General features: G+C 40.6%; 1 protein-coding gene across 13 annotated transcripts in view; it reads right to left on the reverse strand.

Moving 5' to 3' along the window:
* The window catches only part of ZBTB20 (zinc finger and BTB domain containing 20), a 452132-nt gene that overhangs the window by 146569 nt on the left and 285071 nt on the right, over positions 1 to 20492 (reverse strand). For 12 of the 13 annotated variants that reach the window (XM_082751625.1, XM_082751617.1, XM_082751629.1 and 9 more), the window contains one exon: positions 16638 to 16740. The exons of the other annotated variant lie outside the window; for it this stretch is intronic. The gene's annotated coding sequence lies outside the window, so the exon portion shown is untranslated. The remainder of the gene's footprint in view (positions 1 to 16637; positions 16741 to 20492) is intronic. 13 annotated transcript variants of the gene reach the window in all.

Here is a 20492-nt window from a genome sequence, read left to right on the forward strand (position 1 = left end):
ACATACACTTGTTAAAATCCGTCTGCAACACTCCCTCCCATCCTCCCCTTGCTGTGGACTGATCTGGATTTCTAAAGAGTATAATTATGTCTTGCACAATGATTATGAGCTTTGGGAGCTCTCAGAGAAAATTTCCTCACTGCACATGTGGCCATTGGCTGACATACCAAACATATCACTCCGTTTTTTATTTTTTATTTTTTAAACTCTGCATTTTGCTGGGAGGGAGGCCAAAGAGAAAGGACAGACATCCAAGCTCAAGGCCAGGTTCTGCACTACGTGGGTACGTTCTGGAGGCCAGAGGGAGAAACCACAAGACTGATCTTTGTTCACTAATGCTCCTGATCCTCCACTGGCCTTCCTACAATCGACAGCAGGATGCCCAATCTATCCACCCATCACCAACAGACACTTCACCAGAAATGTATTGATGCATTCTTGATTTGCCCCTCCTGTTATATGTTTTCCCTTAAAAGGCATACAAAATAGATTTTGTCTTCCCTAAAGCAGATGCTCAGAATTCATTGTATGCCCATTTAGCGACGCTAAGGTTTGCAATCATTGTCAAGCTACCTGGAGGCCTTAAAAAAACACTGACTGGCAAAATGTTAACAGCAAAAATTACCCTAGTACACTATCCTCCTTTCTAAGTGGATCCTGATGGGCTGGACATCAGCTTTATCAATGGGAGATGACTTTGAACTGAGTACAATTAATATTTTTATTAAAAAAAAAAGCACTTTTGTGAATGAGACACTGTCTGCTCATGCGAAAATGGCACTACTACATATCACAAATGATACAGCCATTTGAGAATAAAAGATACTATTCCACCTGCATGCTGTGAAAATTTCAAGCCACCTGTACTTGGTAAAATGAAGGTATGTAAGAATAGCGTCAGTCAGTCAGCTTGTATGCCTGAGGGTAATGGACATCATCCTTTTTCCCATCCAAGTCACCATCTTTTCCATTTCCAAAGGGCCTCCAAAGATGAAAATGAACTTGACAATCATTCTGCAAGGCAAACTGATCCTGATTCTTCCAGTCACTTTGTAATTCACTGCAGATGGTGAGAGTGAGATGTTTACTGGCTGGCAGGTAATGAGCCTCGTTGTAGATAATAGTGATGGACGGGCAATCTTGCCTGCTGACAAGGAGGCAACTCAACATGGGTACATGGCATTCATCCATGACTTCATGTAAAAGGATAGCTGTGACAATGTACACAGGTTATAAACTACCATCCTCTGTTAATGTCAGCATGCAGCTACACTTAAGTCTATCCAGTTCACATTTAGGTAGCGTGGAATTGATCCTGATTGTCCATGAAAGTAGAACAGGCTCATTTGTGACCTAATGTTTACTGTTCTATAAGAAGAAAGTTGATCTGTTTGAACATCTAGATATCCCCTCTTCCCAGGTAACACCATTCATCACAGCTGTCAGTGCTTCTTTAAACGAGAAAGGACCCTTAGGCATAGTGTAAAACTCTCCAGAAGAATTACGTATGCCATTGCCAAAAGCAGGAATAGTTCCTTTTTTTTTTTTTTTTTTCTTTTTCTTTTTTTTTCCACTGGGCTTTGCACACACGTTGTGAAAGGCCTATACACACAGAATTATAAGTCAGTACTTCCATTTCCCTCCCCACCCCCGTGTAAAGGAACTCACATTAGAGACCTACATGCTGTCCTGATTTTATCTCAGACATAAGGGTAGTGGATTTGGACTAGCTCAGCCATTTGATGAGATATACTTAAGCAGCTGGTTCTGAGGGAAAATCAGAGTAATTCAGAAATGCAACAGAAGATAAAGAAAAGCCCTAACTCCACTTCCCCTCTCCTCCTAACTTTATGAAGTGAAAATAAAAAAATCACATACTTAACCAAATACCATGGATGTCTTTTGTTTCAGCAGAATATATTCCTCTCGAAGAAAGGCAGCATGGTTCAAATTAATAAAATACACATCTTAAAAAGGTATTTGTTCTCATATATGTCTAAATATACACACATTTAAAAACTGGTATTGTCATTCTACAGATAAATAACAATTAGTCTTAGTTTTCCTATTCTGAATCAAATATCCTTTCCCTCTTTCTCTGGTGAAATCTGATCATTTGTACTGTACCTGGGCTTCAAAACTTGATAAACGATCCCAGTGCTATGAAAGTTTCATCCAAAACCTGTCTCTTCATAGATTCACTCCAGATATTCTTTCTGCTTTAAAGACGCATGTGATCAGCGCTTTGATCCTTTCTCCCTCTGCTCTATTAGGGGTACCATCTCTTCAGGGCTTGCAGCTTATAAAAAGACCACCATATTTTTGATATGCCTTTGATGTTGTCTTCCAAAGTATCTTTGATTTTTAAGTTCTGTTCAACTCTTTCGCCATTAACCTTGATTTCACTTAGGAATTAATAGATCTATAGTTTTCTTGGAAAGCTAATTTAGAAATTCTGCTTTCTCTTTCGCTACTTTTTCCCTCTTACTTGGGAAGGTAGGTGACACTACAAAAAGCTGACCAGCGTTAGAAAAAAAAAAAAAAAAAAAGAAATTATACATAAGCTAATGCTTTTCTTGCATTTTCAAGCTTATTGCATAAGTGAATCATTAGACTGCCAGCAAATGAAATGGTTCTGCATGATGATAACGAGCCACACAGACTTTCCACTAGGTCACTGGTGACTGAAAGTTGTTACTAATAGATGACTACTCGATAGGACCGTAGGCTCAGTCCCATGCTTGTAGATGAAATCTCCCCCACATATGACAGTTGCATTCCCCCTTCTTTTGACGCTCAGCAAAGAGGCAGAAGCTGAAAAGGTCACAGGAACTACATTCCTTGAAGTAAACTAAACACAAGGCAGTAGAACACTTACTCAAGAGGAGAAGCTGGTGTTGTCTTTCAGGTCTCTTTAGTAGGTATTTTCAATTCTTAGCTTATGATAGTTGAGATTTATTCCCCCTCCTCAGGCACCACTAAATGTGACTGAAGATTCATGTTCATTGGGATAAATAGACATCTGAAGGCTAAAAACAGGTCAGCCATATATGCACACACACACGCCCTACAGGATTTATTTATGCATCCTAACCATGTTCAGGTAACATTGAAATACATTTCAGGCTCTTGAAGAAAAAAGAAAGAACGAAAGTTCCACCTATGGAAGCTGTAACTTGGTGTGCCTTTATTTGAAACTATCCCGCTTTCTTCCCACTACGTCCTTTTTTATTTCCTATCCTTTAGAGAAAGAACTTAGAGGACATTATATCCCCCTCCTCACTAACATGAAACAGCTATAAAAGGAGATGAACACACTTAGGAAGTCCCTGCAACAACCAGCATGTGCATACCCATCCTTTTCAGTATCTGCATAGGGTCAGCACCGTAGCCTGTTGCCTTCGCTAAGGCACCACCAGCACAGTTTAAGGGTTCCTTCCCAAGAGCGTTTGTGACTCCACCACAATTATCATTCTGCCTTAACACTCTAACACCTAACCCTTGGGACACCCAGAGCTTCTGATAAGACACCACAACGAGAGAATCCAAATTCAGCTCATCAGATATGTGCCCCTACCAGCGATCTTTCCTATCACTCATCGCACTCGCGATCTAAATCATCTTTGGCAGAGAAGCACGGGCTGGGTGCTACATGACCCGCTTGCAGCACTTCTCACCCTCCACCGTTTCAGCGTATGGTCTAACGTCGTGGCTTGCGAGCCTCATCTGAGGCTCTCTGCGTAGCCCCATGGCCAGGCACGGCTCCTACTGTATCATGCCTCTCCCAGAATCTTAGCCCTGCTGGAAAGCATTCAGCATTGAGAGGACCCGTCTTTATGCTGATAACACTAAAATATAAAATAATGCCAACAGCTGGTGCTACAAATGGCTTTTAAAAACGATGTTCATTCACTAAAATTCCTCTTGCTACTTTTGACATGAAACACGCAGTCTCTAATTATTCTGATCAAGACGGTGAAATACAAAAACAAACTTTAATTGTGTTTAACAGATATTTAATCAGGACTCACTGAACTACAGATTAAAGCTGAAATTCATAAACCATAATTACCCAATTGTCGCAAGCTTTTTGGTCCACATTCTGCTTCCGTCTGGGCGTCTGGCACTTTGCCCCGAATTTCTTTTAGTGTCTTCTCAGTTTCATTGCTGTTCATGTTTTCCAGCAGAGATTTAGCACAGATTATAAAATATCTGTTCTTGGCAACTTTACTAGTTGTTTTTTTTTTTTTTTTTTTTTTTTTCTTACAAAAATTATATCCCACCTATCCCCTTCCTGGGGCTGAATGAACAGGCACACCCTGTGGGTTATTTCTTGTCACAAGCTGCCCTTTCCTCCTACCAGAGTCCATGGTATTCACCTATTCTGTTCAGCTTCTGGTTCCCTGACCATCGCCGTGCAACCAGAGCACCGTCCAGATATTGCTTTGAGGGTGCCATCTCACATATCTACCATGAATTATTCCTTCCTCTCGCCTTTCTCCAGAGATACAAGTGGGTGCAATATGGTTTCCTATTTTGGTAGGGTATTTTAATGTGCTCGATGCCCTGCATTTATATTTAAGAAAGCATGATGGAAGATATACTCTTCCCATGGGAAGCAGCAGAGAGTGGTGAGGTATACGCTACCCACCAGTTCCTGAGGGAATTAACTGCACAGGCTCCGACTGCCTCCTGAGAAAATTACAGATTGTCCTTTAGCACAGAGAGACTGATTGTGCCAGAGAAGCACAGTTGTTGACAGTAATTTTTTGGGCTCCATGCATTATGTGCGGGTTATGTGGGTACGCTGAAGGCAAGGATTTGATTTAACCTACACGGGGAAGCAGCATCGATACCCAGTGTTTTTACAGTAATCTGTGCTCCCAAGCACATACAATCTGGTGTTTTTTGCTAGGCAGAGTTTTCTAAGTCCTGAAGTCTTCATGCCCAGCTACAATAAATCGTACTCTAGCAGAAAAAGGATGAACCTCAAAGGTGAAAGCAGTGCCCATTAGGATGAGATTGATACACTCAGCCTCCAGGAGAGGTTAGAAAGTGGTACTCCATGATGCTTTGTGGAACCTTAGCTTCTGCTCCATAAAGACATCTACACTATGGATCATGTGCCCTCGACAAGACATTATATTTTATTTTCACAGTGGACTTCCAAGATTTGGCAAAGCGTAAGTGGAAGAAACACTAATCAAAAAATTCAGAGAACTGACAGCCAGAAGATGAAACTAGAACTACAGAAGCTTTCTTGTGCTGCTATTGTACTGCACCAGAGGTAGGTTCTGCACAAAAACAATGCTGATCTTACTGGATATTGATGGAGCTTAGTTGCATCTTGTTTATTAGCCTATCTTTTTTCCACAAAGCTGCTGATATTGCCTCAAAAATCCACGACTCTTCAAACTCCGCGTTAGAAGACTCCCTGAAAAAAAATCCTTCAGTCTCCACTGCAGCACCTCCCTCATCAAGAATCATTCCCAGGACTTTGAAAAGGAAGGGTATGATGTAGCCTCTAAGAAACAAGAATAGCAGCTCACCAAATTGCAGCTCAAGCTGGCAAACACCAAAGGTATGTTACCCTGTCAGAGCAGTGAAGTAGGTTCTGATACTGGCACCAGGCAGAAAAGCCAGCTTACTTAGTGGTGGAAAAATAAACTGGTGAAGATAGGGTCAGCCTTAACTCCTCTTAAATTTGGGGCATTGGGAGTGGAACTGATATGGATAAGACAACACTAGGGAAGCATGGGATCTCAACCTTCTGTTGAGACTCTAAAATGAGTCAGCTTGATAAGAAATGAGATGTCCTTTCACGCATATCTGTGATTGATTTTTCTCTTAAGAGTTGGAGTATTTTTGAAGAACTCTGAGTCTGGAAGAAGATATATGGAACCACGTACTGAAGGTCTTCCACATATTTGTCCCCTACCGACATTAATAAAATTCAAACATTTTTCTTTGTCATCCTGACCTATGTGAATACAAGCTAAACCTTTACCTATTTTCCTGGACCTGTTGTCAACTAAAACACAAAACGTACATGAATTTTTTCCACATCTTTCACATTTTTCACTATCAAACCCAGTATTTCATATGTTTAATTTGATCACCATCATTTTGCCTAGCTTCACTTCCACCTCTTTTGAAGAGCCAAACAGTTTTCTTCTGATTCCCACTGAATCAGTAACATACCTTCCTCAAAAGCTCCTTTACAGCAAGTCTTAGACAAGCAACAATGTACTACTTGAGTAGTCACTGATGCATGTATATCAAACTTTTTTATTTTTTTGAAACCTTCTCTGAAGCCTTCAAGACTTGACTGACTTCAATGCCTCTGCAAGATCCTGTATCTGACTTCACAGCAGTCAGACACCAGACTGGGAAGATAGACAAGAAGAAATTTGTTATTTCTTCTGTTTCCTCATTTCTTTTCCTACCTAAGAGAGATTTGATTCTTTGTGTCAGCCACACGCTATGAAGTCCAGTCACAGTCAGGTCTTTGCATCTCAAGCTGAAGGCCGATGAGAACACGTGCTACAGGATAGCTGATTTTTCACAAACAAATTGTTTTGCAGTTTGGCACAGTTGTTTGTCCAAGAGTTTCAAGCTCTATATTTAAACGGTGATAAAGAAATTGCTATACGGTGTTAGTGTCATTCTTCATTCAGACTGTTCCTCTGAAAACAGCCTACAGCCTTTGAGATGCGAAATGTATTGTTTTAATGTAGTCAAGGTCCCTGCTTGCTACATTGCTAAATCTATTTAGCAGATTCTTCTTGGTATAATCTGTCCCCAGACCTAAGGAAGCTCAGTGATTTTAAGTGTTTTAAACTAATGATAATGGTTAGTGCTGAGAACAGATGTACCTGGCTGTGGTGTGATCTATTCTATTAGGCTGTTAGGAGCTGTGTATTCATATTGACTTACCATTTTATGTCTATTTTCAAGGTGTGATGGCTGCATGGGGTGTAGTCTGTTTTTTCCCCTGACATAAGATGTATCATCATATGTGTATTTTTTGATACATGGTGACTGCAGAGAGAGAGAGAGAGAGGGAAAACATCTGCATGGTTGTTTGCATGCCTTCCTAAGACTTTGTATGTCTATTCCAGCTGTCCACTGGCAAGATTAAGAGAAGCAGTGGTATATACCCGTTTTCATACAAAACCGTAACCCGGAGAATGGTTGCACATATTAGATGAGCATGCAAAGAGTTTGATGACTATGCTAGGTACTGCAGAAGTTTACTTTTCTTGGTGAGAAAGCACTGTGCATGAGTGAATTCCCTATAATTGGTGGCTGCACTGATAACATGCTAAGTGGAAGCTATTTTACTATTCCTCTCTATCCATAACATGACAGAATGTAAAACTCTTCAGTCGTATCAATAAATGGTGCTTCACTTCCCTTCAGCACAACGGAGTGAAATTTCCACTGAGAATTATTTTCCCAATCATATTGTGGGCTAGGTGTCACCATACACAAACATCTGCTATTGCCATCCTCTGGGGAGAATACAGTATTTGGGTTGTGCTATAGGAAGCCTTGCATCTTAAGGCCTCACCTTGGTCCATCAACACCTAAGCAAATCCTTCCTTCTACCATGGAATATACTACTGACTCCCTGCCAGTAGGACTTAGAGAATTAAGCTCTTGCAGAACAGAAGCAGCCTGCAATCTGCCTTGTCATAGTGCAATAGGAGACATGGTCACTGAAAACGAATGCAGCCTCCTTAAACATCTCCCATACATGCGACCATTTCCCTGTCAGAAATAAAAATTCTTAAATACAAAGAATTTTCGTCTCATGGCTGTAAAGAAAAACGAAAGAGAAGAAAATACAGCTGAGATGTAACTGATAGACATGTTCTGCGTTCACTAAACCACGTTCTGGGCACATTGTCTCTTTACAAATAGGTGTGCATTTTTACAAAAACACTACAGGTTAAATACCTAGGCCTTTGCTTCAGAAAGGAGATGATTTTGCAATGAAAAGTCAGAACCTATAAAGATAAATGTTAATCTATGCCTGACCTTTGAGGCCCTGCCTATACTTGAATTTTCATTTTCTTCTCCTGTTCTTCTCCTCATCTCCTTCCCCATCAAGTCCATCCACCACAGAGGTCAATTTGCCCTCCACAGCCTCTCACAACAAGTGCCACAAACATCCTTCCATTCCCCAAATCCTTCTTAAAGGGTTCTTTCCCCTGCCAGGATGTTATACACATGCAGGGGGGAAAAGGCCAGGTATCTTACATTTAATAATAATCTCAAAGAGAACACATACAAAGCTCATTAAGAATTTCTCCCTGGCAATGAGAAGGGAGTAAGGACTGCTTGCCCACCTCTAGGAGATTGCTCTGTATCTGAAGCTGGCACCTCTGTTTCTGCAGCTGGTACCGCCATTTCTCTCTTTTATTTTACACTCTAGCTAATAAAGTTCTTTTTTTAAAGCCTGAAGGGAAAAGGTGTTTTAGGAAATCATGTTTTGGTGGAATCAATGCATATACTGGACTGTGGGTCTTTGCAAGAAGCAGCCGATACTCCTGGGTAGGTGCGGAGCACCATGCACTGATGGAGCTTTTTAAACCTCAAGTAATAATAGTGGCAAGAAATATCATCTGGAAATTGTAAAATTCATGACCATAATACCCTAGGCAAGGAGAATAGCAGGATCCCAAAATGATTTAGGCATTTATACATATATTGAGAATATATGAGAAACTCCCCTCAAGTTTCCAACATAAATCAAGTGCTTAGGTCATTCTGGCATCGATCATTGCTGAGCGTCTTGCTCTTCTCTCCGAAGCATTCATCACAAGACGTTGTGAAGGACAGGGTGCAAGGCTAGGGAAGGCCAGTGCATCTCCTGGCCTTCTCTCCTCGACCCTGCCACTGCTGAGCCCTGCAGCACCACCATTTTGGGTAGAACAACAGCTAAGGGAACATGCTGGAGCAGCAGGAGAGGTGCAGGCAAAGAGGCTGGCTTGGGAGGGGTGGAATTACGTAAGACCTGGAGTTAAAATCCAAAGACACCCAGCAGTACCCTGCTACACCTCCCTGCACATAGCCCCCGCAACCTCAGCAGCTTCCCCAGCGTAGAAATGCAGAGAGCTGAAGCTCTTCCCAAACAAGTGACCACAGCCCACAGGGAAGGGGTGACAAGTACAAAGCACAAAAATGTCGACAGAAGAGACACGAGAAAGACAGGTGTTTTCTACCCCAAAGTCCCTGATGGAAGAGAGAGCAAGGCAAATCTTTCTTGCATTTTTTTTTTTTAAATGTTATTAGAGATGAATTCTCATCAGAAGGTAATGAGGCAAAAATTGCTCTCACACTAGCAGGGGGAAATGGCGAAGCTGGCATCACAGCTAGCACAGATCCTAGGGTCAGGATCTGGTCACAAATGACAAACAGACACTGCATGACGCATAAGGTATACCACGGCTTGCATGATACCTGAAAATCTGCCTTTTTGCCCCTTTGCAAGACCTTCTGCCATCACCACACCAGTACCAACTCACGGCTCAGAACTCAACTGAAGCAAACAGAGCCCAGTGGAGTGCTGCAGGGGACTGAAGAAGATGGTGATGCACCCTGAATATAGGACAGGGAGGATGCTGTTTTTCTGTTAAACAAATAATAATTACTTCTGCAACCAGAAAGGAAATGGGAAGATGGCAAAAACCTATCTGGCCATGTTGCAGAGAGGAAAGTATTAATTATATTCTAGTAGCAATCTTTATTCTCAAAGAAATCTTGTCAAGCCTACACTTCTGAAGAAACTTCTCATGAGGGAGGGAAAAAACCCCTGTCATTAAAAGTAGCCCCAGCCTGTGCCTTCTGGTTTTGGTCTGAGTCCAGTATCCACAGCAGAAACCTTTCAACAGAAGGCAGTACAGACTTCTCATGGAAAAGGTACAAAATCAGGCCCCACGTTCCCAGTAAAAACTGGCCTTTTTCCCCTCCTCCCAATCTTATTGTTCCCAAAAGATACAATGAAAATACAAGATTGCTGGGCTGTCTATAAGAAGATTTGGCAGGTTTTTCGTATTTGTTTAGACTGCAAGATATAATTTGAATTTGGGGCTTGCCTTTCTCTCTGTCTCTCACTAAGAAGAAGAATGAGTTATTTGTTCTCTGAATAAGTATTTGTTATTAGTGGATCAGACATGGATAAGGTATATTATTACAACCATGTTTGTTAGGTATGATTTACATTGTTTGCTGCATATCATCTTAGGCTGTCTTTAATTTTGTTATACTTTAGGGGTTTTTTGTTTGGTTTTATGCATTTAGTCACAGTTGGTTGTGTTTTGAACTTTGAAAAAAAAATTAATACAAAGGAAATTAAAAAAAAAAAGAAAAAGAAAATATTTTCAAAATGATGTGGAAATCAAATCTATCCCCCAGTAATTTGATTTGTAGGAAATGGAGAGCAAAGCATTACAAAGCATTACAAACAGAATGCCTTGAAGTGCATCATAATTACTTACATGTGCAAATACATTGTCTAGGTTTAGGCATTCAGTTAATAACAGTCATAAAAATTCTATGTCCTTACACAGGGTCTTGCATTCAAGCTTCTCAAGGTTTGTGTAAGCAATCACTAACTAATGCTTGGGTACCTGTGAGTACTTTGCTGCTCATAAGGACGAAGAAATAGGGGCAAAAACTCTCAAGGTCAAGGATAGATTATGATCTGGTATCAAGGCAGGACACAACTGCAGAATGATGGTTTTCTACCTGCAGGTGGATTAGTGATGCAGAAGTTTGTAGCTGATCCTGATCCTACAATGTAATGGTGTAAGAATGAACAAGTGCAACAAATGTGCTGTTTAGACCTCCTGTTCCACAAAGTTTAAAGGCTGAGAGCTGTCATAAATCAGATCTATTGCTAAGGACTGGCACAAGGACTGACAAATTTGCCTTGTTTGGAACCCTTTACAATGTAAATGGTTCCTATCTGAGGCTCCACAAGTGGTTTTCAGACCATGTATCGTTTATGGAAACCTGGGCTGAATGTTGAACAAATCTGGAAGAAAGGTAGCCTATTAAATTCAGTTGATGCAGAAAGTCAAAAAGGCCAATTAATACATTTTGAGATTATATTCACCTCGGTCTCTAAAGTTTTAAGTACCTGAAACTCATAACAAAACTCTGAGAGTCTCCACGTTACCCAAAAGCTTTTCCATTGCTCCTACAATGGAAGAAATACTGAATTTTGTACTCTTCTGCTGTTTAACCTCCATGCCACATCCTAACTGCACAGCTGCATTGCTCTCTCCCAAAGCGAAGAGCAGAACCCAAGGCTTCTGCACTCCAGCTCCTTGCTAGCCAGAACTCCATTCCTCATTCACTAGAACATATGTTTTCGTGTTTCAGTAGATGACCAAAACCCAAGACTGACAAATTATTTTTGTTGTTTCATTTAGCCATACAATAATGCTCATGCTTTAAAGTACTACCTGCTGAAATAGTAATAAGTGCTGTACTGCAGCCACTGACCTATGTACGCATGCAACTGCCAGTTCCAAGGATTTGACATTAACACATCCCATTTTTGTTTAGCCTACATTTTAGTGCTCCACGTAGCTGCAGCAAGGAAATGTTTCTCTATACATTTACATTACCTGTTATGCTTTACACTAATAAAAAGTGGATATTATTTATTTGTCTGGCTGACTGACAAAGCCAGGCATCAAAGCATCATTCCAGTGTCACATACTTCAACACTCTAATCTTTCAGAACTTGTAAAGCAATCTCTTACGGCGCTCTGTGGGCTGTGAGATCACCCTGACAAACTGTGATAATGTTGGCAATCTCCAAATGGGTGTTCATTTGCAATCTTACTACAGAGGAATTGCTACATTTCCAAATTTGAGGGCTTGACATAATCTGTCTCCACAAAGCTATCAGGGTCTGTCATAAGGCTATCTGTGACCTCGGGATTTTATGGGGTTAACATCTATCCCCAGTGCAACTTCACTGTAAGCCGTGGAATTACCTAGAGTGTGACTTTATCTATTTGCTTCCTTTCTTTTCCTTTAAAACACCCCTTATTTGTATGTCTATATAACAAGTGCCAACAGCACCTAGTATCAATATCCGAGTCAGGTAAGGTGACTGTACCTCAAAACCACAAGGACTTTCTTGCAGCTCACACTAGACCCTCTGCTCCCCCCATCGCACTCTGCGGCTGAGAAACAAGGCAAATGTCAGGTCAAGCTACGCAGCTATTGCCATCATCTCTTCCGTTCCGTATGCTCCCAGTACTGGCAGTCTCTGGGCTGCAGTCCACAGGATATCCACAATTATGGCCCAGATTGAGGGAGGGGTAGAAAAACGATGGTGCTCTGCCAAGTGTGTCAGAACCTGAACTTGATCCATTTTCAAATTAAAGCTGGGGACTGTGGGACAGCACCACGTTCTCTCTAATCCATCTAAAGGAAGGAAAATAACTTATCATCGCAAAAAAAGGAAGAAGTCAGAGTTAGTGCAGATCTAACATAAATAACTATTTTACATTTGCCTCTGAACCTTATCTTTAACTAAAGAAATATGCTGTCTTGATGCCGAAGGAAGATTTTTAACGTGCCATAAGACAGTTAAGCACCACAAGAAAAAGTGAGACAGAGGGAGTCAGTCTTCATCATATTTATGAGGGCCACAAAACTGCTAGTGAGGTAATTTAATTCTGAAATTACTTAGGAGTCCTTTATAAAAGCAGGGAATGCAAGATGGAAATAGAAAAAAAAAATAAAAAAAAGTGCATCCAGTGTTTCAAAATACATTCCAGGCACAATACCCTTTCCCTGCTATCATCGCCTTAGGCAAATTTGCCAGCTCCACAGCTCAATGCAGTTAACAAAGTTAACAAAAGATGCTCCTCAAATCCTGCTCAGGATGCTGGTTGGCCAGCGAAGCCTGGCCACGTTCTGGTCAAAGAACCTGTGACAGGGCACAGACATCCCACGTCCATATAGCATTGGAGGATAGCCTTAATTCTAAGCACTGGTTTGAATATTTTAATGAATTAATGCTAGAATGTTTTGCCTTGCTTAGTGCATTTTTACCAGAAAAGTTCCCTTCCTTGAATTATGCTATATAACCAAGGCAAAAATTGTTAAAAGATTTACTGAGCATTGCTTTATCCCCATTTAAACTATTTTCTGCATTTCATTTTCTATGGAAAAGGAAACTTAGTGTCACTACCCAACCTCAGGAATAAATACCTAACTGCAATGCTACTGGAGATTTTTTAAAAATCCAAGTAAATTCCAAACATTGTATTTTGACCCCAAAATTACAGCAAACCAGCTCTTGCTTTTGTTAGTAAAACACTGATTCTTTTCACCAGGAGTATTACATCCCTCACATCTCTAACCCTTCAGAAAAGCATGTGCAGCCTTGAAAGCCAAAGGTAAATATTTTAATGTGTGCATTATCCTACTGAAATCGGTAGATTGTGTAGATATGGAAAAAAAGGGGGGACATGAGCAGGTATCCAAAAGATTCACGGGCTTCAAAGGTTTAAATAGCATCGTTAACACAAATGCTGCAGATGGGACAGTCCTGAATACAGCAATGAAGATGGTCTGTCCTTTTCCTTCCTACAACACATGGACTTGTGGTTAAAGTTTGTATTCTAGACTAAGCTGAGAATTTAACCTCCCTGTTAGTGACACTTTTTGCTAACCACAGATGAATTATAATAATGTTTCCCCTTTTTATGAATATTTTTCAGTATTTTTAATACTAGCAATAAGTCACTATAGACTCCAAACTATCTGAAGAATAAAGAAGACAAAGTATCTCTGGTAGATCACTATTTATAGAGGGAAAGCATGCAGAAATATCTTAAATTTACCATAAACAAGGGGTTTTGTACCCTGACAGCAAATTTTAAAGCAATTCATTTGTCATATAAATTGTGTCCATGGAGAGGTCCTATAAAATTAATTAGGTCAGAGAGAAAATGAAAGCAAATAAAAAACTTCTCAAAACTCCAAAGAATATATTTTAAAGATAGCACTATCAACAGTATCATTGGAAAGTTCTTCCCTCCTCTTCCCCCCTTCATTCCAGGAGACCAAGGTCATCAGATTGAGAATCACCTTTGCCCTCCAAGACAAAGGAAATCACATAGGTTCAAGTGCACAACATTTCTGAAACTGAAAACTTTGCAAGCAGCTCTGCCTTTCCAAACTACAAACTCCCAGAGTTCTGAAATATAATTCAGTAAAGGCATTCATTGTGCCAGTGTGGCTTTTAAGCACAAAGCTACAATTGCAAAATCTGGGCATGATGCATTCATCTCACAGCACAGAAAAGCAAGGGGAGGAGGGCAGAAGAAAACAATAAGAATTTTAGACGAATTTCAGTTCTGGCCAAACTCATACGAAAATCAAAACTCCGAAGCTTTGTCTGTCCGTTAGCTTCTCTAGTGTTTATGTGAAAAGGAATTTGTCCTTGTACTTTTCCTGTATCAGTCTGGCTTCATTTAGTGAAAGAAACAAGACTTCGCTTTTTGCACTCTTCTCAACACAGCTCAGTGAATTGGAGGTGCTGATACACATATACAAAATCCAACATACTTTCCAATCCCATTCTGAACACAGATCAGATTTTGCTCTTACTGCTTTACTGCTGCCTGTGCAACCTTTCCGGGTAGGGTGGTGTAATAAGGGAACAACAGGAAGACTACGAAATGCAGAGGAGTAACTGAGCTGATGGTGCTTGATCATTAACAACATTAACAGGCTGTGCACTAATGGCTAACTCCACAGTGCAGATTTCATCTGGATCGTGTGAGGGCATGAGATCCCATTTATACTTGCTCTTATATGTTTTAGTGGTAGCAGCAGGGAACATAAGATACTGGGTAAGGCATGCAGTTTGCTGCTATAAAGTCAAAGCGTCAAACCATTTTTCAAAAAAAAATCTTCACCAGAAAGAATGAATTTATAATGGATCTGTGCTTTGTGTTTTGAGGTGACAAGAGTTCTCGATCTGGTAGAAAGTTCCTAAAGCTCGATTTACTACATTGTCAAAATATAGCCCGAGGGGACAATCTGACTTACAGCATCTTTATGACTGGTGATGAAAGAACCCTGCTTGGCTTTTAGATGCTGAGTTTGGCTCAAGATAGTGCAGTAGAGAACAGAACATCTTTTATTTTATGCTGGGAGTTCACAGTGTTCCCCTTCAGCACAGAATTAGGTTTTACTACATCGAATTCTCACACACAGTTCACTGATGGTTAGAATTCACACCTTCAGATTTTGGGGATATACTTAACACCCGTCATTGTTACTGCTACCGAAGATATGGATTACAGTGTCCTCATGTCATTGTAGCATCTGTAATGGGAATCTTTAGAAAATTTGGGAAAAAAAATTGTGTATTTTGCCAGGCTTCAGAATGTCTTATTCAGCCTTGGAAGGGCTTCAGAGCACAGTAACCACATTAATTGGACATTATATGGACAGCCAAGGGTAGCTCAGTTACTGCGCAGCTTTTACTGGTCCTTGTCATGTTGCTTCAAAACACATTTTGTGTTTTAACCAGTCATATATACATATGAAAGCATTGCACAACACTGGTCAATGCTGCAGATCCACAGGAAATAATTGTTTCACAAACATGAAGCAATCTGCACAAATATAAATAGCATGGCCCAAGTCTGTTCTAAATTATACTTATGCAAATCCATGGAAGTCAACTAGTTCTACTAGCAGAATAAAACAGATAAGAGCATGTAAAAATGTAAAATATGGTTCCGCTGTACAGCTCTCCTTGGGCCAAAGCCTGCCAGCCTGCCATCATTTACATTCTCCTAGTTCCTCAGCATGGCTTTACAGGAAATAAGAAAAATAAGAATATCTGGGAATTCGAGTTCTATCATGCACTGGAGGACACATGTCCAAGAACATATGGACATAAATGTGTCAGCATCCTACATCACTCTTATTTCAAGGATGTTATTAATTTTTGTGGGTGGAGTCCAAAATCTTAATGCCATATTAACACACAGTGGCTGTTTCTGTAACGCACGTGTCACAGGGAGCATATGTATAGCAGTCCAAGGATAACATTTTAGCTCAATTTTGAATGATTTTTGGATTTCTAATGCTCTCAAAAGATGAAGAAATGATGCTACTAACAGGGTATTGCGCAACTTTTGTTTTCACAGTTTCACCATACACCAGGATATGATGCAATTGCAAATCTGGACTCTCCACACACAGCACTTTAAATGAATCTCTTTTTGCTCTATGATGCACAGCAGGTGACTTCAGGTTTAGTACCTTCAATATTGGAACAATTTATATGAGTGATATATGCTCCTCTAGTCAAAAAACAAACTGAAAATTGGAGAAGTCTTTGTCCATCTAATAACCCAAATTTCAGTCCAAACCTTCCCTATTGAATCAGCCTCTTTACCGAAATTGCAGGTACAGACAGATACTGTGGGTACCTGCCACACAAATGTTCCAACTGGAAACAGTGAAAAATGTATTGCCAAAGGGCTTTTCTGCTGTGAATCAACAGGTGGTTTGGCACTGAAATTTCTACCTGTTTGTGGTTTTCATCTTTGGTTTTAAGACAGAAAATGAGATGATACCTTTCAATGCTACATCTCAAGCAGACTGTTCGGAGAGCAAGGTTTCATTCCAACCAAATCTCTCTGTCTCTCTTGCAAAGTTGAGGAAAACTGCCAACCACTGCTGCTCTTGCCATCAGCACACCATGTAGATGTTAGGAAAAGGCAAAGTAAAGGGAGAGAAGAAAAAGGGAAGAAAAATGTAAGTTTTACATGAACAACAAACTGCACATAATGACTGCTTTTAAGGACAACAATATTAATTTCCTTCAGTGTGAGGAAATAAATATATGAAATCTTGGAATAGCTTAAACTGAGAGCTTTTTTTTTTATTTTACAGGATATTTGTTTAGATTCAGCTCCAAGGGATACAATATTTTGAAAACATACGATAAACTTAAAAGGACAACATTAAAGAAATATACCTATCGTGTCGTCAAAATTAACTATGCTATTACTCATGGAGCAGGCTAAGCACCTCCGACAAACACTCTGTAAAGCAGCATAAGCAATTACAACATATGTCCTTGCCTGCAAATAGCCCAGGGTGCTAGAAGTGGGGTTTGGTTTTTGTGTTTAAAGCCTTCTGCATGGGTCTAACTGCCTTTGTGGAAGGTAGTGTTAACACACATCAAATGCAGTGGGAACCAAATGTGGGTAACCGCATACTTTGAAAAATCACAGCCAATATGTTCATCTGATGCCATCATTCTCTGAGGACAAAGTGTAGGCTATGGAATAGTACAAGCAACAGGGAGCAGTAGTCTCAAGTAAGCTTTTCAGAGACAAGGAAGCTTATTTCATTTCAGGGGTACTTTTTAACAGATAATTGGGAATGTGCATCTTCAAAACAGTAGTCAAGAGTAGGCAAAGACGGCCTAGATATCCTTACTGTGATAGAAGTTTCAATGCCTTTTCATGAAACAAGTGTTCTTCAATGCAACTCTCAGCAACCATTAAGGGAACAACAGCCAGTGAAACTACGCTTCTCCGATTAAAGCAAGAAAATGAAAGTCACTGCCTCTCCACTACCAGTAGACATAATGAGAATGGCTTCAACACAGCTGCTACTAATCAAAATGGGTCCACATTCACCAGCGCACAGAAAAGTGGAATCCTCATGACCAGTAAGAACCTTTGTTTTGCCCCAATAACTGTAAAACTGTTTTAGGAAGTTGTATATACTAATTTAGCTACAGAACATGAGAACTGCATGATTAAATTATTTATCCTAACAAAACGGAGGATCAGAGACGAACAGAAAATGGCCCTGTCTTATCATGAAGATGTAATCACTGGGGCTGGGGGGCAAAAGCTTCCTGCTCTTGAGCTGGAATGAGAAAACAGAAATGTGGGTCTTTTTTTCCTATGATAAGGTGCTCCCACAAAAATTTGCCTCTGAGATAACTGAAATGGAATTTTTCTGTTAACTAGCTAGAAAATAGAGAAAGAAAAAAAAAAGAGAGAGAGAGAGAGTAAAGAGCCTTCCAGAACCAGCAGTTGGGAAATACTTGTTTTGATTTTTTTCTTGGGTAAAACAGTTATTCCCAAGGAAAATTTATATTTCAAGAAAAAGAATTTCCACTGAAAAATCATTCCAATGGAAAATGCCTGGCCACAGCTACAAAGGCTCGGACCACTGGCCTCAGCCAGGGAAAGGAGAATGCCAAGGCCAGTGGACTGGGTAACCCAAGTCCCAGGCTCTATTTCTGGTGCTGCCACGGTCCTCTTACACAACCTTGGGATGTATGTTGTATGCTGCCCGACGTAATACGCACGTTTCATGACTTTGAGCCCTTGCAGTAACAACAATATTTTTCCTCCTACAGCAGCTAGTTCCCGATGCTGCGCTGAAGGGAAAAACGCGACCTATGGCTGCAACACACTGGTAATCAAACACTATTGTATACCATAGGGATGTGTGTGGGGTGCCGTTTCATCGTAGAACTAATCAGATTTTCTACACACAGAGTCAGACAACTGTATAGTCCAGTCTTGTGATCTGTGTTCCAAGCTGCCAGAAATAAGGCAGGAAAGAAGGGGGGCCATCTCCTGTGTCCTTAATGAAAGAAGAAGAGAGATGACTGGACTAAGAGCTGATGAGGTTACAAGGCAACAGCAGTGCCATGAGTTGTTTGGGCTTAAAGCCAGATGTCTTGTATTTCCTTTGATTGTTTCTAAATAATTAATGGAATTAATTTAATCATGTGACACCCCCTCCTCCTTTTTTTTTTTTTTTTTTTTTTTTTTTTTTTTTTTTTTGGGTAGTATTTGGCTCTGTGTACTAACAGTAAATATAAAGGAGAAAAACGGGGCTGCCTATAGCACACTGAATATTGATGCGGTGTGTTTGGACTGCATCAACAGCTGATACTCATCTCCACCAGACTATCTATCTACAGCACACACACAGCGTTTGCGTGAAGGAGATCGAGTAGTAGCCTTCATACTCCATCCCTAAACCAGCTCGTCTACGGCATATGGACACTGCATGTTTGAAGTAGTAAAAGAGAGGGTACAGCTCTCTCTCCGCCCACACTAAGATGAACCTGCCACTACTATTTCACGTAACGTTTTCTGGCAAGCTCCCAGTTTTCAGTCATGCTGGTTTGCTTGAAAGAAACACTCAGAGGAGACTCTGCTTGTCTTGCTGTTCACACAAACAAAATAATCACGCATCTTGAGCTAATTGTCCAAAGCTTAATGAAGTTCATAGGAAAGAGGCTACCCATGATGTGAGCATTCCCTCCTGACTTACCCACATCAGCCACTGCTGTTGGCAACAGGAAAGGGATTATGAGGATAATAAGTAACCCTGAGCTCTGGTCTAGACAAGCCTTTGCTTGGTCTTAGTAGCAGTCAGTGCACAAAGAAAACAGCATCCTCCAGCAGTAAAAATTCCACTTTTCCAAAATTTTCTACACCAGGGCACTGACCACAACAGCAGGTGAACCCATGCTCCTGCACCTCTCCTTGAGGCTGCAAGTCTCAGAGGCAATGTGTAACACTGTGAACGGTCTGAGTGTTAGCATTGGACTAATGATGTAGGACTGCCAAAATACAACAGCAGAAATCCTGAACAAATGAATACTAGTGAAAGCAGCTTCTTACTCCCTATATGCATGTGCATGTTTGCCCGTTCTCCTACATGCTCCCACGGCATGCTCTCAGCTCCCTCATACAATTCTTACACAATTCTCTAGTCCCACCCATCTCATCTATCCTTTTTTTTTTTCTACCACATCTGTTTATCTTGAATCTCGTGGCACCCACTAGCAGATAGTTTTAAACGTGGCAGCTGAAAGGTGATGGAAGTGAGAGAGAAATATGACAGACCCCTGCTTTGTCCAGCAATGCCCCAGAGATTTGGAGCTATGGACACAGCAATGCAAGACCTTCACGGATGTCAAGAGAAATATCCAGAAACAATGCACAAAGCTGACCTCATCAAGGATAGGTGATGCCCAGCATTTGCATCACAGCACTTTACAAACAGCCCCTGTACCTGCTTGCTTTCCAGGATTTGGGGAGTGGGGTGTGCTAGAGTGGATGACGACATTTTTCCTGTGGCACCAAGGATCTCTGAAAGTGTCTACATAACAAACTTTGCCGAGAACGTGTCTTTTGTTCCTTCTTCTGCTTTATTTCCCTTTAATGATAGCTTTGCAGTGAATCCCATTTGTAAGCAGCTCAAATAAATGCAAATTTTATCTTGTAAGCAATACCCTCCAAAATACTACTACAACTGAAAATAAAAAACTAACAGCTAAAAGGCACTGGGTCTTCCCCAATGCCCTCATATCCCCAGGGTACTCGATGGCTTGCTATTATTATATACGGAGTACCTTGCAGGGTATTTGGCATTATAAATATGTA

Source organism: Aythya marila, assembly GCF_965140915.1.
Source record: "Aythya marila genome assembly, chromosome: 1".
Classification (NCBI taxonomy): Eukaryota; Metazoa; Chordata; class Aves; order Anseriformes; family Anatidae; genus Aythya; species Aythya marila.